Source organism: Bos indicus x Bos taurus, chromosome 19 (genome assembly GCF_003369695.1).
Source record: "Bos indicus x Bos taurus breed Angus x Brahman F1 hybrid chromosome 19, Bos_hybrid_MaternalHap_v2.0, whole genome shotgun sequence".
Taxonomy (NCBI): domain Eukaryota; kingdom Metazoa; phylum Chordata; class Mammalia; order Artiodactyla; family Bovidae; genus Bos; species Bos indicus x Bos taurus.
This window is the reverse complement of record NC_040094.1, coordinates 27301593-27318021: the sequence shown is the minus strand read 5'-3', so window position 1 is coordinate 27318021 and position 16429 is coordinate 27301593. Positions and strand designations below refer to the sequence as shown.

General features: G+C 45.0%; 1 long non-coding RNA gene across 2 annotated transcripts in view; it reads left to right on the top strand.

Moving 5' to 3' along the window:
- The window catches only part of LOC113877033, a 70675-nt gene that overhangs the window by 39903 nt on the left and 14343 nt on the right, over nt 1-16429 (top strand). For both annotated transcript variants that reach the window (XR_003506669.1, XR_003506670.1), the window contains exons 3-4: nt 149-278; nt 15696-15781. This is a non-coding gene — a long non-coding RNA (uncharacterized LOC113877033). The remainder of the gene's footprint in view (nt 1-148; nt 279-15695; nt 15782-16429) is intronic.

Sequence of the window (16429 nt, the reverse complement as noted above, 5' to 3'; positions counted from 1 at the left end):
CTCCATCTGCCAACAACTTCCTCCATGAACCCTTAGCCTCCCTGGGCCTCAGTTTCCTTGTTCATAAAATAGAAGAGTTTGATAAACAAGAAGGTGCTTCAGAGATTGTGCCATGAATCTCTCTTCCATTATTGTCTGCTCTCTGCAGCTGGGACAGGATACCTCCTCAACTACCCTCCTCAACCCTGGACCTCAGCACAGACCTGGGCACAACTGAAAATGCCTAATGGATACGTGTCAACTGCAAAAAGAAGCCAGGTCATCTACAGGGAAAATAAGTGAGTTACATACCCAAAGGAGGCAACTTCATTCCAGCAACCTTGAGGGCCTACTTTGCCAGGTCACATGCTGGTGGTTTGAGGGCCCGAGAGAAGAGTTAAACACAGTGCCTGCCTTCAGGAAAGCCTCTCAAGGTACAGAAGGAAGCTGGAAACAATATAATTCTGGTGAGGTTCAATACACTTTGCTTTGTGCCAGGTCTCTGCTCTGAGCTGAGCAAGTCTCCCTTGGGGAACCCATGTTCTTCAGGGCAGAAGGGCACATAAGTAATTACCATTGAAACCAATGAATACTAGTGCCATGGGAGCACAAAATGAGAGGGTTGAGAGGGCATTTGAATTGGGCCTTGAAGGATGTGTAGGAGCTCACCAAGGGGAGAGAATGTGGAGAGACCAACCAGAGTGTTTGGGCAGCAGCTGATTGTTGTGTGTCTGGTGGGTAGTGACTGTGTTGGCAGAGGGAGTCAGAGCAAAGTTGAGAGCCCCCACCAGGTCGTTTGGACCTGCCCACTTCCTTGCCACCCACACTTTCCCTAGCCCCACCACAGGAGGAGGACAGGAAGTTGGGGTGGTCTGTTTGGCCTTCTTCTAGCACATCTGAAGTGCTTCTTGCAGAAGAGGTCCCTGCAGGGATCAAGGCGCCCTCTGGTGGTCATCTGTGGAACTTTCCTCTCCTCCTCAGGATTCTGAGCAGAGGTCAGGCTGGACGACTTTATCGCCCTATGGTTAAAAGTATCAAACTACCTTAAACTGAAAGAAAGGAGGGGAAAAGCAACAGTTCTTATTTTGGTCAGAATGCACAATACCTTGAAGGTAAGGCTGGGCAAATAAGACATTCACCGCTTAAAGCCACAAAACTGGTGACCATCCCACTAGAGGAGACTCAGAAGGGAGTCTAATCCATTCCTTACCCACCACGAATTCAGTGTCCTGGTTAACATCCTGCCAGGTAACACACAGCTTCTGCTGTGTTGTGTCTTCTCCCTAAGGTGGCCCAGCCACCTATAACATGAAGGTCTTACTCTTTGTGCCCCTTCACCAGTGTTCACTAATTCCTTCTGTGAACAACAGCTGAAGACAGGGGTGTATGGAGTCATGTGGACAGAAATAACATACCCAGAGGCTGTGGTTTCTGACTTCTGATTGCACAACTGCTGACACAGGAAAGAAGTTTCCACTAATATTGTGTGGCATTAAAACAGAATCAAAACCAATGGGTGGAAGCTCTCAGTGTGGAAGCAACCCTTGTGGTGGCAGCTAGCACCTTGGAAGGAGTGGCCACTGAAGGGAGGGCCCGAAGCTTAATGGAGTTCACCATCTTGAACATAGGGCACAGTTGGGCAACCGGGTACGGTGGTAAAAGCACTCAACTTGGCAAACTCAGATTTGAGTGAGGTCCTTCCCAACGCTTCCCTGTGGCTTCCCTTGTCCCTTGTGGCTCAGTTGGAAAAGAATCCACCTGCAATACGGGAGGCCTGTGTTCAATCCCTGGGTTGGGAAAATCCCCTGGAAAAGGGAAAGGCTACCCCCTCCAGTATTCTGGCCTGGAGAATTCCACAGACTGTATAGTCCAAGGGGTCACAAAGAGTCGGACATGACTGAGCAACTCTCACTTCACACTTCCCAATGCAGCTCAAGTGACTCCACTGAACTAGGACGCCGACGTCCTGAAACAGGGTGGCAGGTCTTGGATGGAAAGACTCTTCCAAGAGGGAGGCAGGAAGGTCAGAGTCAGGGTAGGAGCCATGACCATGGAAGCAAGAGGCTGGAGTGATGGAAGAGGGGTCATGAGCCGAGGAAAGTCGGCAGCGCCTGGAGTGAGAAAAGGCAGGGAAACAGGTTGTCCCTGAAAGCCTGCAGAAGGAGCCAAGCCTGCCAGCCTATTTGGGACACCTGATGTCCAGGACTAGGAGAGTAGATCTGTGCTGTCTTAAGCCCCTGCATTTGTGGCAATTTGGCACAGCCACCAACAGGAAACTAATACTCCCCTAGCATCTCCTGAATCCTACCAAACCTTCCTGTACGTGTCTAAGCCAGTTCAGAGATGGTGTCAAGGTCATTTGCTTACCCAGACAATCCTTTCAGAACTAGTATCACACCATCAGGCCAGTTTCCCCTCTACACACTGCCAGCTCCTTCTTCTTTTTTTTTTTTTTAAATCTCCATTCTGTTCCATGGAAACTTCTAAACGGTGGGTCATAGTTGTTTGCTGTTTGGTTGAGAACTGAGGGGATTTGGTGGAAGGAGGAAGGTTTATTTTTAAAAATCACACATACACAGAAGATCAGTCTCTGAGAAACTGTGAAATCTTGTCCAATTTCAACTTTACTCACAGGAACTCACCCAAGAAAGTATTCAAATGAGCCACTCTTTTTTCTTTTTTTTTTTCGATAAAATATACGTAACATAAAATTTACCATTTTTACCATTTTTAAGTGTAGAGTTCAGTGACATTAAGTACATTTACACTGTTGTGTAACCATCACCAGCATCCCTCTCCAGACCTTTCTCGTCATCCCAAAGTGGAACTCTGTCCCAGTTAAACGTGAATTTGATGCCCAGAACTCAGCCTCTGTGCACCAGTGCTGAGCTGAATCTCGGACAGATTCCTGCATGAAGTAGAAAAGAATGGCTTTATTGCTTTGCCAGGCAAAGGGGGACACAGAGAGCTGGTGGCCTGAAAATCCATGTGTCCCAACCAGGGAAGACTTGGTGAAGAGTTTTAGGTGGTTCTAGGGTGGGTTTGCTGATATGGATCAGGGTGTGTGCGAGGCCTGCACTCCTTTAATCTGGTCTTGGTAGTCTCTTTACAAAATTAATTAGGCTGCCTTGGGTGTCAGTCCCAGTGGGATCTTAGTTGCATCATGCAGCATAGGGCTCTCTAGTTGTGGCATGTGGGCTCCAGAGCCCATGAGCTTCAGAAACTTTGACACCTGGACTTAGTTGCTTAGCGGCACTTGGGATCTCAGTTCCATGACCAGGGATCAAACCAGCATCCCCTCCATTGGAAAATAGATTCTTAACCACTGGACCACACCAGGAATGTCCCCAAAGATAATTTTCACTGAAAGATAAAATCATGGGCTTCCCTGGTGGCTCAGTGGTAAAGAATCTGCCTGCCAATACAGGGGACACAGGTTTGATCCCTGGTCTGGGAAGATCCTACATGCCTTGGAGCAACTAAGCCTGTGCACCACAACTACTCAGCTTGTGTTCTAGAGCCCTGGAAGCCAAAACTACTGAAGCCCAAGCACCCTAGGGCCTGTGCTGTGCAACAAGAGTAGCCACTGCGATGAGAAGCCTTCACACTGCAACTACAGAGTCGCCCCCACTCACAGCAACTAGAGAAAAGCCCACCCAGCAATGAAGACTCAGCACAGCCAAAAATAAATAAAATTACAAAAAAAAGAAAGATAAAAATCATGAATCTCATGCAGATATAAAAATGAGCACCTGTTAAAGTTTTTTACCCTACTAATTAATCAATGAGGCAACCAGGTAGATGTTAGAGTAGGTTTAAAAGAAAATCCAAAGAACAGACAAATTTGTAGGTCAAGAGTATTGAAATAAATGTGCAAATGTGAGCCAGACTGGTTTTTCCACCAAGAGGGTGGGCGGGAAGAAAGCCAGCCTCTACAGGATAGGACTGAATTTCCATAGCTGTAGGTAAGAATCATTTCTGTCTGCTATCAATTATCTCTACACTTTACAGAGAACTAGGATCAGAAAACTCAGAGGGATGACCTCTGCTGCTGCTGCTGCTGCTAAGTCGCTTCAGTCATGTCCGACTCTGTGGGACCCCATAGACAGCAGCCCACCAGGTTCCCCCGTCTCTGGATTCTCCAAGCAAGAACACTGGAGTGGGTTGCCATTTCCTTCTCCAATGCATGAAAGGGAAAAGTGAAAGCGAAGTCGCTCAGTCATGTCTGACTCTTAGTGACTCCATGGACTGCAGTGCACCAGGCTCCTCCATCCATGGGATTTTTCAGGCAAGAGTACTGGAGTGGGGTGCCATTGCCTTCTCCGGGGATGACCTCTAGAATTTACATAACGTATAGTTTCCCACTGAAACTTTTTTTTTTTTTCTATGAGAAGTAGCAGGGCTGAGGAGAAGGAATTAAAAAGAAGAGCAGACCGGGGGACTTCCCTGGTAGTCCAGTGGCTAAGACTCTGCTCTCAATGCAGAGGGCCTGGGTTCAATCCCTGGTCAGGGAACTAGAGCCCACATACCACAACTAAAGATCCCACATGCCAAAACCATGATGGAAGATTCTACGTGAGACAACTAAGACCCAGTGCAGCCAAGTAAATAATAAAGAAAGAAGATGAAGAAGAGCAAATCAGTGGAACTTCTGAGGGAGGAAGGACCTCAGGAGTAGGGGGGGAAAAAGTCCACATATTTCTGAAAGCTACTGGAGCTTCAACTATTAATTTGTTACTTGGGACACTACTGAATTTTGCAGTGCAACTCTGCTGTGAAAGAGCTAAGGGTTTGCTTCAAGGGCAGCAGGAAGGGGAAGCCACAAAGCAAGGCGGGACCGAGCACCATCATGCTCAGGAGATCCACAGTGTTGGGATGAAGGCAAAGCTGCAGGGGAGTGGTACTTGGGCCACCCAGGCAGTCTGACCAAGGCTGAACCTCTCAGACCAGGTGCCGCTAGGGTGTTCTCCACGTCAGAGAGGCCTTGAGGCCCAGGCCTGAATGGAGAGATGTGCACATTCCAGAAATGAGAAGGACAAGATTACCCCTGAAGGAAGAATTCTGGGAGGGAATTCCTGCCTGTGGACATGGAACAGTCTGGAGTCCCTATGACCACTGCATGGAGAGCACTGCCTGTGATTGCTGCCCTGGCATTCTCCAAAGGTGAATGAGGGAAGGAACCACTTCAGCTCCCACTGAACTGAAGAGATTCTCAGAAAGCTAAAGCCTGGTGGGTGGGGCTAAACCCCGCTTCTTCCTCTATTCACCCTTTTCCTGGGATCCTCAGTGGAAAGTCTCCTCTGAAAGTCTGCAGATATTCTCCCCGCTACCACCAGATGGCGCCCCTCTCCACCACACTGACTAATTGTCAAACCAGATAAGACTCGCTTGGAGAAGGCAAAGGCAACCCACTCCAGTACTCTTGCCTGGAAAATTCCATGGACAGAGGAGCCTGGAAGGCTGCAGTCCATGGGGTCGCTAGAGTCGGACACGACTGAGCGACTTCACTTTCACTTTTCACTTTCATGCATTGGAGAAGGAAATGGCAACCCACTCCAGTGTTCTTGCCTGGAGAATCCCAGGGACGGGGGAGCCTGGTGGGCTGCGGTCTATGGGGTTGCACAGGGTCGGACACGACTGAAGTGACTTAGCAAGCAACAGACTCATTAGAAAAGACCCTGATGCTGGGAAAGATTGAAGACAGAAGGAGAAGGGGACGACAGAGTACGAGATGGTTGGATGGCATCACCGACTCAATGCACTTGAGTCTGAGCAAGCTCCAGGTGATGGTAAAGGACAGGGAAGCCTGGCGTGCTGCAGTCCATGGGGTCACAAAGAGTCGGACAGGACTGAGCGTCTGAACAACACACTTACAGAGGAGCCTGGCAGAGCCCAACCCAGCCTGCTCTCCTAGCGTGAAAACCATGGGAATTTCTACTGTCTGGGCTGGAGGAGGAGCAGTGGAAAATAGATACTGCCTGAAGAGCTGAGAACCCAGACAGGGAAAGAAGATTCCCATCTTCTCCAACCCTCTGACCACGTACTGCTATTTTTTCACTTCACACTCATTGGTTAGGGCTTCCCTGATGGTCCAGTGGTTAAAGGCTATGCTCCCAATGCTGGGCACCCAGATTTGATCCCTGGTCAAGGAACTAGTTTGCTCATGCTGCAACTAAGACCGATGCAGCCAAAGAAACTAATTAATTAAAAAAACCAAGATCAACCCTTTTCTCCTCCAAAATATGTTTAATAAGCACTTGTCATGAGCTCTGTTCTCTATGCTTGGGGGATACAGAAGTGCACAAAACACATATCTCTGCTCTCCTACAGTTTATTTTCTAGATAGGGAACAGTCACGACAGGAAACATAACACACATAAATATACAATACAGCAGGTGGTAGCAAGGATTTTGGAGAATAATAATTCAATATTATTGTGTAACTGTGTAACTGAATCACTTTGCTGTACATCAGAAATTAACACAACACTGTAAATCAACAGATAAAAAGCAAAGTCTTGCTATATATAGTGCAAGGGACTATATTCAATATCCTATAATGAACCATAATGGAAAATAAAATAACATCTCTTGATGAAAAATTTCCAAGCATTTGATGAATCAGGAAGCTATTCTTCATAATGGGGAGAAACATCAGTCAATCAAACAGACCCAGAAATGATAGATTAGTGGACAAAATTAGTGGACAAAAGCATGTTAAGTAGAGACTTTTTTTTTCCAATTTGATAAAAATTGATAAAAAATATAAACCCACATATCCAAGAAACTCAAAGAACCAAAAACACAAGAAATGTGAAGAAAATGACACCACAGTACATCAAAATTTAAACTAGCAGTAAAGAGAAAATCTAAAAGCAGCCATAGAAAGGAAGGGCACATTACAGCTAGAGAAATACATATTTCATTAATCTCCTTATTGGAATCAGGGTGACCTAGAAGATAGGGAAGAAACATTTTAAAAGTACTAAAAGTAAAACAAACAAACAAAGCACCCATCAATCTAGAATTCTATAGAATGACAAAACAAATACTAAAATTAATGAGTTTAATAATGTTGCAGGATACAATAGAAAACTAAATTATGTAACAGCAATGATTAATCAGATATTGAAAATACCTGATGAATCAGATATTTCAAAATACCATAAAATATTATCTACTTGGGGAGACATCTGACAAGGACATGTAGGACTTGCACATTGAAGACTACAGAGAAATGAAAAGAAATCCCAAATAGAGACCTGTATTATATTCATGGGTCAAAAGACTCAGTACTAGTAAATGTCCATTCTCTCCAAGTTGATCTACAAAATCAACATGATTCCAATCAAAATCTCAGTGGGCTTTTTTGGTGGAACAAGCTGATTCTAAAATTGAGATGGAAATGCAAAGATGGATAATGGCCAACATAACGTGGAAGAAGAACAAAGTTGGAGGCTTAATAATACCCGATTCAAGACTTATTATAAAGCTCAAATAATAAAAGCAATGTGTTGGGCTTCCCTGATGGTCCAGTGGCCAAGACTCTGAGCTCCTAGTGCAGGGGACATGGGTTTGATCCCTGGTCAGGGAACTAGATCCCACATGCAGCAACTGAAAAGGTTCCCACGTGGCTTCAAGAAAGACCCAGTGCAGCCAAATAAACAAATACTTAAAAGAAATGTATTATCAGTACAAATATATCAAATATACAATTAGATCTTTGGAACAGAATATAGAGTCAAGAAATAGACTTGTATTTATATGGTTTTTAACAAAGATGCAAAGGCGATTCCCTGAAGAAAGGCTTGTTTTTCAATTCCTTAAATAGGTCAATGGAACAGAATAGAGTGTTCAGAAATAGATGTACACATATATGGTCAATTGATTTTCAACAAAGGTACAAAGGCAATTCAGTGCAGAAAGAAAGAATAGTCTTCAAAAAAAAAAATAGTGCTGAAATCATGGGACATCCACAGGCGAACAAAACAAAACAACCAAAAACCAAAACAGACAAAGTGAAACCAGAACACTCAAAATGAACCCTGGAACTAAACAGAAAACTCAATATTATACAACTCCTAGACAAAAACACAGGAGAAAATCTCTCTGACCTTAGATTTACCCAAGATTTCTTAGATACTACATTAAAAGCACTATCTTAAAAGAAAAAAAGTCAATAAATTCGACTTCGCCAAGATTAGAAACTTCTCTTCATTGAAGACAGGACACCATTATAAGAGAGTAAAAAGATTAGCCAGAGACTGGAAAATATGTGAAAATCATATATCTCATAAAGACCTGAACTCTGAAAACTTACTAAGAAAACAAATAATCCAGTTAAAAAATGGGGAAAATATTTGGACACTTCACCAAAGAAGATATAAGCAACTTGCAAATTGCAACTGAGTCATTGAAAGCATCTCCAACATAACGTTGTTTTTGTCGTTTAGTCACTAAGTCATGTCCAACTCTTTTGCGACTCCATGGACTGTAGCCCGCCAGGGTCCTCTGTCCATGGAATTTTCCAGGCAAGAATACTGGAGTGGGTTGCCATTTCCTACTTCGGGAGATCTTCCTGACCCAAGGATCAAACCTGCATCTCCTGCTTTGCAGGCAGATTCTTTACTGCTGAGCCACTAGGGAAGTCCATTTAGTGGTTAGGAGAATGCAAATTGAAATATCAGTCTACACACTTGTTAGAATGACAGCAATAAAAAGACTCACCATTCAAGTCTCTGTGAGCATGTGAGTGATCTTTTACACTCTGGTAGGAACTTAAATGAAGCAACCACTTCATGGAAAATAGTTTGATAGTTTTTGAAAAAGTTATGAGACCCACTTCCACCACGGATCCCCTATTTATTTACCTGAGAGAAATGAAAGCACATGGCCAGGCGAAGATTTGTACACAAGCACTCAGAGATGCTTTATTTGGGAATCAAAAACTGGGAGCAATTGAAATGTTCATCCACAGGCAAATGGATAAACAACTTGCAGTACATTCATACATCAGAAAATATTAAACTGAGCAATAAACAGAAGTGCCTTGTTGATCCACGCTACAACAAGGATGAATCTCAGAATAATTGTGCTGAGTGAAAGACTCTGGACAAAAAGGGATGTGTACTGTGTGAGTCCATCTATGCATAACCATTCCCCCACCCCAAACTGCAAGCTAATCTATAGTGACAGAAAGTGTATCAGGAGTTGTTGTGGGGGGGATGGGGGGAGAAGTGGGAAGAAGGGATGACAAAAGAACATGCAAAAATTGGGGGGAGGTGATAAATATATTCATTACATTGACTGTGTTGTTGGTGTATGTGATATGTATTTTTGTACACATAAAAACTTACCAAACTGTACCTTTTTATTTTTTTGCCATGCCGCTGGCTTGTGGGATATTAGTTCCCCATCTGGGGATTGGACCTGGGCTCTGGCAATGAAAGAGCTGAGTCCTAACCACTGAATCATCAGGGAATTCCCAAAAGTGTACACTTTAAACATGTGCTGTTTCTTTTATGTCAACAATACCTTGAAACGCTGTTGAAAAAAAAAGGTCTGGGGAGAAGGCTGAGTGTTAGAACATGGAGGACTTTGAAAGCCAGAATGAGGGACGTGGGTGACCCTGGAGTGATGGGCAGCACTGGGCTGTTTCAGATAGAATTTGGTCTTGAGGAGTCAACCCTTGTGGGTAGGGCCAGAAATAGCCCAGAGGGGCAAAATCAGGGCAAGAGATTCTTTTTTTTTCCCTAATTAATTTGGCTGTGCCAGGTCTTAGTTGCGGCATGTGGGTTCTTGTTCCCTGACCAGGGATCAAAGCCGGGCCATCTGCTTTGTGAGCACAGAGTCTTTACCACTGGACCGCCAGGGAAGTCCCAGGAGATTCTTATAATGGCTCCACCAGAGGGATGGGGTTGTATTCTAGAGATAAAGGAAGGAAAAGCAACTGGATCAATGATGACTTAAGACCTATTCCCTGGCTCCCAGGACAGTCATTTAATAAACCAAATCTGGGGCAAGGAGTGCCTTTAGGGCTTGGGAAAAAAAAAATCCTGCCTGTCTGCTTCTTTCTTGTTTCTCCCTTGTGGATGGGGTCTGGTGACCGCAGCTCTCTCTGCTGACCACAGCTGGGCTTACTGCCTGTCAGAGAGCCACTCACTCAGCCACAGCTCACCCGGCAGGAAGGGGCCCGACCAGCTGAGGCACTCTTCCTACTGATCTTCCAGGCTCCTCCCGTGCCCAAGCCAGGCACTGATTTCTCCCTCAAGTCCCGGTCCCCCTTGCGTCTGACCTCCATCTTTCCAGCTTTCATGTAAGCCATGCATTTTCATCTCTGCCCTGTGTCTTGCTTGAATGAAGCTGAGGTCGCTGCCCAGACATCTAGCCCCCTCCTCACTGCCCAAGGACCCACCTCAGTTTACTCCCGAAATGCCACAGCTGCCACAGTCCCCTGATTAATGGGTGACCCCATCAGGTGACAGAAATCTAAATATAGCTGTGGCTGACTGCCTGGCTGGCTCACTTCCTGTATGTGTTCAGGGCAAAAGACCAAGATGTGTGCCTTCCCCAGGCCTGCAGATCCAGACGCTTGCTGCTGAGAGAGCACTCAGGGCACAGGTTTGCAATCTGATGACAAAGAGAGAAAGAGCAGGTGTATGTGTAGAAGACAGCACAGTCCAGGGATAGATGGGGGCCAAACCCAAGGCTGGAGGCAAGGTTTGGAGCCTTGAAGAGTGATTGACATCCCTGAAGGATGGATTTCTACAAGGTTCGTCCTTCCTTGTGGGGAATCTGCAGAAGCTTTTGATTGAGATCTTAAATGAGTGTCTGAACACCCTCCCCACACTGAGTGTTTCATTCTTCTATCTAGTTATCCTTGCAGCAGATATTCATTGAAGCCTCTTCACTGAAACTCTGGCTGTAGATCCTGCTTTCAAGGAGTGCGTGCTTAGTCATTTCAGTCGTGGCCGACTTTTTGCAACCTCATGAACTGTAGACCACCAGACTCCTCTGTCCATGGGATTCTCCAGGCAAGAATACTTGAGTGTTATTGAGGGCATGAATACATGCCCTCCTACAGGGGATCTTCTTGACCCAGGGATTGAACCCTAGTCTCTTGCATCTCCTGTATTGGCAGGTGGATTCTTTACCCACTGAGCTACCTGGGAAGCCCTTTGAGGAGTGGAGATCAAAGAACAAAACCAGAAATAACAGCCACTGTGATAAGGGCACTAAGAGGGCTGGTCTTCTTCCCAGATCTGGGAGGGGATGAGTGAAGGAAGGTTTGGTGGAAGAGATTCTATTCAGATTCAACCCAAAGAGTTAGAAGAAATAAACAGAGAGATGTATCAAGTGGGACTGATGACCTTGGAGATATCTGCAAAGAACTATAAGTAGTTTGTCTATTGGGTGCTTGGTGAGATGGGGTGGGGTGTCTAGAGGAGGTGAGGCAAAGCTGGGATCCTGTTCTTGAAGGCCCTGTGTCCCTGGCTGAGAAATGTGGGTTGTGTCCAACCAGCAGCAGAGAGCCACCCAAGCTTTTAGGCATGTTGGAAGGGTCATTCAGAGTCAGAGTGAAATGGAGGTAAGCAAGATGGGAGGTGGGGGAATCCGCAAGGAGATGATGGAGGTGTCCCAGGTGGTCAGCAGTGAGGCCTGAGCTGGGTACTTGTGGTGAGAGCAAGAGGAGAGAGTCTGAGACAGGAAGGAGGTGGAATTTGATCTGGCTACCAGAACTGGGGCCCAAGGAAGAGCAGGTGTGATCACCCCCATTTTATAGGCAGGATACTGATTGCCCACTATCAAATATGTTTGAACACATTTTGGAGTGCGGGGCACCTACTTTGGGTCCGATATTGCGCTGACGGATTAACAGTAGTCCCGGATCCATTGAGAAATTTGCTCTCACCAAATGATTTTCAGATTTAGGTGATTCTACTATTGACAACAGAGCTTCCCTGGGGGGAAGCTAAACAACATATTTTTGAGCACATGCTACTGATTATTCTAGTTACTTACTGTATTTATAATTACTCACACTGCTGCTATTATTTTCTCAAAACTGACTATAAGCTCAGGGTCAAAAGCATTAATTAGTGTGGATGTAAACGTGGAGTTCAAACATTCTTTTGGATAATCTCTGTCTCCTGTTCTGTTGCTCATTTGCCAGATTTTTATCAGCTCTGACTACTTCACCATTGTTTTCATATCATACATGGCTGTAGAAGGACTTCTACTGGGAGTAACAGAGGTGTCAGGTCTGCTGTTTCCTTGTTTGGGGTGTGTACTGGTTTTATTGGTTTATCTTCAATCATCTTTGCAAGGCGTGTGCCCAGTCTTGGAGGGTTGGTTTAGTGCAAACTGGATAATGTCATCAGAAAACCTGTTTCACTGGGCCCACTTAAACTGCAGCACATCACAATAGGCTGAAAGCAAAGACCGCAGGTGCCACCGTGCCCCTGTCACCCTGCTCCCCAGCAGCTGTGGGTGGGCCTCCCCCTCTTCTATCAGGACACCTGGTGCCTCCTGATAGAGGGACTTTGGGAGACCTGATCTACTCACCAGGAGGCCAGGGCCCAGCTGCACAATGTGTTCATATCAGATCAGTCGCTCAGTTGTGTCCGACTCTTTGCGACCCCATGAATCACAGCACACCAGGTCTCCCTGTCCATCTCCAACTCCCAGAGTTCACTGAGACTCATGTCCATAGAGTCAGTGATGCCATCCAGCCATCTCATCCTCTGTCGTCCCCTTCTCCTCCTGCCCCCAATCCCTCCCAGCGTCAGAGTCTTTTCCAATGAGTCAACTCTTCGCATGAGGTGGCCAAAGTACTGGAGTTTCAGCTTCAGCATCATTCCTTCCAAAGAAATCCCAGGGCTGATCTCCTTCAGAATGGACTGGTTGGATCTCCTTGCAGTCCAAGGGACTCTCAAGAGTCTTCTCCAACACCACAGTTCAAAAGCATCAATTCTTCGGCGCTCAGCCTTCTTCACAGTCCAACTCTCACATCCATACATGACCACAGGAAAAACCATAGCCTTGACTAGACGGACCTTTGCTGGCAAAGTAATGTCTCTGTTTTTGAATATGCTATCTAGGTTGGTCATAACTTTCCTTCCAAGAAGTAAGTGTCTTTTAATTTCATGGCTGCAGTCACCATCTGTAGTGATTTTGGAGCCCAGAAAAATAAAGTCTGACACTGTTTCCACTGTTTCCCCATCTATTTCCCATGAAGTGATGGGACTGGATGCCATGATCTTCATTTTCTGAATGTTGAGCTTTAAGCCAACTTTTTCACTCTCCACTTTCACTTTCATCAAGAGGCTTTTGAGTTCCTCTTCACTTTCTGCCATAAGGGTGGTGTCATCTGCATATCTGAGGTTATTGATATTTCTCCCGGCAATCATGATTCCAGCTTGTGTTTCTTCCAGTCCAGCGTTTCTCATGATGTACTCTGCATATAAGTTAAATAAACAGGGTGACAATATACAGCCTTGACGTACTCCTTTTCCTATTTGGAACCAGTCTGTTGTTCCATGTCCAGTTTTAACTGTTGCTTCACCCTGTGTAATATATTTCAAGCTTTTTAGTCTTGATACAAAGTCACACTCAGATTAGCTTGCAGATCTCTGGAAAGAGAAGCCACTGTGTCCTCATGCTGTTTGTTTTTTTAATATATAATTTTATTTATTTTATCTGTTTATCTATTTTTGGCTATGCTGGGTCTCTAGCATGGCGAGCAGAGGCTATTCTAGTTGCCACAAGCAGGCTTCTCATCTCAGTGGCTTCTCTTATTGTGGAGCACGGGCTCTAGGGCCCACAGGTTCCAGTAATTGTGGCACTTGGGCTCAGTAGTTGTGGTTCCCAAGCTCTAGAGCACTGGCTCAGTGGCTGGTGCAGGGGCTTAGTTGCTCCATGGCCAGTGGGATCTTCTGGGACCAGGGATGAACCTGTGCCTCCTGCACTGGGAGATGGATTCTTTATCACTGGCCACCAGGCGAGCCCCTCATGCTGTTTTTTAAAAGAAGCACTTGTCACTGGTGGAATTGCTTTTTAGTTTATTTGTTTGTTATCTATTATGTCTGCTCTGCTAGACAGTAAGCTTTGTGAGAGCAGGAACGGTGTCTCTTTCACTGGGGTATCCTCAGTACCTAAAACAGAGTTTGGTGGGTAGCAGTCACTCTCTGGGGCTTCCTTGGTACCTCAAATGGTAAAGAATCTGCCTGCAGTGCAAGAGACCTGGGTTTGATCCCTGGGTCGGGATGATCATCTGGAGAAGGAAATGGCAACCCACTCCAGTATTTTTGTCTGGAGAATCCCATGGACAGAGGAGCCTGTTGGGCTATATAGTCCATGGGGTCGCATGGGGTCACAAAGGGTCGGATACAACTGAGCAACTAACACTTTCACTTGCAGTCACTCTTCCCATATTGGATGGATGGATGAGGGAATGGATTAATGCAGCAGTCCCCAACCATTTTGGCATCAGGGACTGGTTTTGTGGAAGACAGTTTTTCCATGGGGTAGAGTTGGGGGTGGTTTCAGTTTTGCTGGGTGCTTACCTCCTGCTGTGTGGGCTTGGGGGGTGGTTTCTGGACTGAGGCATACACATCAGATTCCCATGTTACCCCCTCCCAAAGTCTAGAGTTACAGCTATGCTGGAGAATTGATTTACATTGGTCCCCTGCATGACTGAAAAGACAGCCACAGTCATCTCACCTCTGCTACTTAAAAATGATGTAAGAGTTTTAACCAATGCAATGAGACAAAAAAAAAAAAAAAAAAGACACAAAAGGTACAGTTGCTAGTAGTTGTTGAGTTGGTCAAAATGTTTTTTTTGGATTTTTCCATAAGATGTTATGGAAAAACCAGAAAGGACTTTTTAGCCAACCCAATAAAATCAAAAGAAATGATTGGTTACAAGAGTGTTTGAGGGGAGGCTGAAAAGGAAACATTATTTTTGCCAAAATTATTTGAGAATGCAGGTGTTTTGCTGGTTATTGCCATCTTAGAAAGAGAAGGAAGAGAAAAAGTTAACACTATTGGGGACTAGCCAAGTGTCAACAAAGATCTAATTTATGATTAAATTATACATGCCTGCTTCCTTGTCATTATCATAACAGTTCTTTTCAATGTATTTACTGGGACTGACAAAGAAGGAACTAAGTACATTCCATAAGATAGTCATCTATTAGAGGACAAGAGGCTTTTTGTTTTTGTTTAATCTTACAGGAATCTAACCTTTAACCACAAGGCTTGAGATAAGCAGAAAACTTGTAAACTGTATTTATCATGATAGATTGTATTTGTTCATTTGGGCCATAAAATACACCTGATATAGGACATTGAATTTGCTTACTTAATCCAAAAGTTAACTCAATGGTTTTATGATAATTAATGTGCCATTTTATAAATGAAGTAATTTGGGTTGCATACATGTGGATTGGCTCAAAGAGCTGCTGGGAGGTCTGGAGAACCAGGTTGGAGGTTATGTGCTGAGATCCACAACCAAAATTATGGCATACAACCAGTCTGGAGAGGACACCTCTGCTGCTGTCTGAGAGTTAACTGTGCGGTGACATTGTTGATGGCATTGGGAACTGGAGGCTACCACTGGTATGGTTGCCACTGCTGATGCCAGAAGCTGGGTGTGGCTGTCACCCCCCTCTACCACTGTCAGTGATGATGCTCCACCATCTCTATTTATTCTTTAGCTCCTGATTTGATATTCTGGACAGTGCACTGGATTGGCTGTACCTAGATCACGTGCTCAGGCCCATCCTCAAAGGAGACTAAGAAAGTAAGTATCTGGAAAGTTTCAGCTTCTATGCTGGGAGGAGGGCTGTATCATTCACCAAGACTGTTAAGGTGGGGAGAGGGCTTCCAAATGTAGGAATGGGGTTCTGATATAGGAAAGGGGCTCAGATTCTGAGAAGCCATTTATTTATCTGTTTTTAACAATAAAATTATTTATTTATTTGTGACTGAGCTGGGTCTTTGTTGCTGCCCACAGGCTTTCTCTAGTTGCGGCAAGTGGAGGCTACTCTCTAGTTTTGGTGCATGGGCTTCTTGTTGCAATGGCTTCTTTTGTTGCAGAGCACAGGCTTAGTTGCCCCGTGGCATGTGGAATCTTCCTGGATCAGGGACTGAACCCATGTCCCCTGAACTGGCAGGCAGATTTTTTACCATTGGGCCACCAAGGAAGTCCCTGAGCAGTCATTTAAAAATATAAACTCATCATAACTGGATAACTTCAGCTCTACTCTTTGCACGTCGTGAGAACATCATCTTCTTATACTGATTGAACTCACTTTTGATGTGTGACCATGGGCGAGTTTGCAATACTGCCACACTATTCTGCTTCAATTTCCTAGCACCTTCATTTTTCTGCTTTCGATACACTATCTCATGTTTCTCTCAAATCTGTAGCATCTCCTCCTCAGCCTAA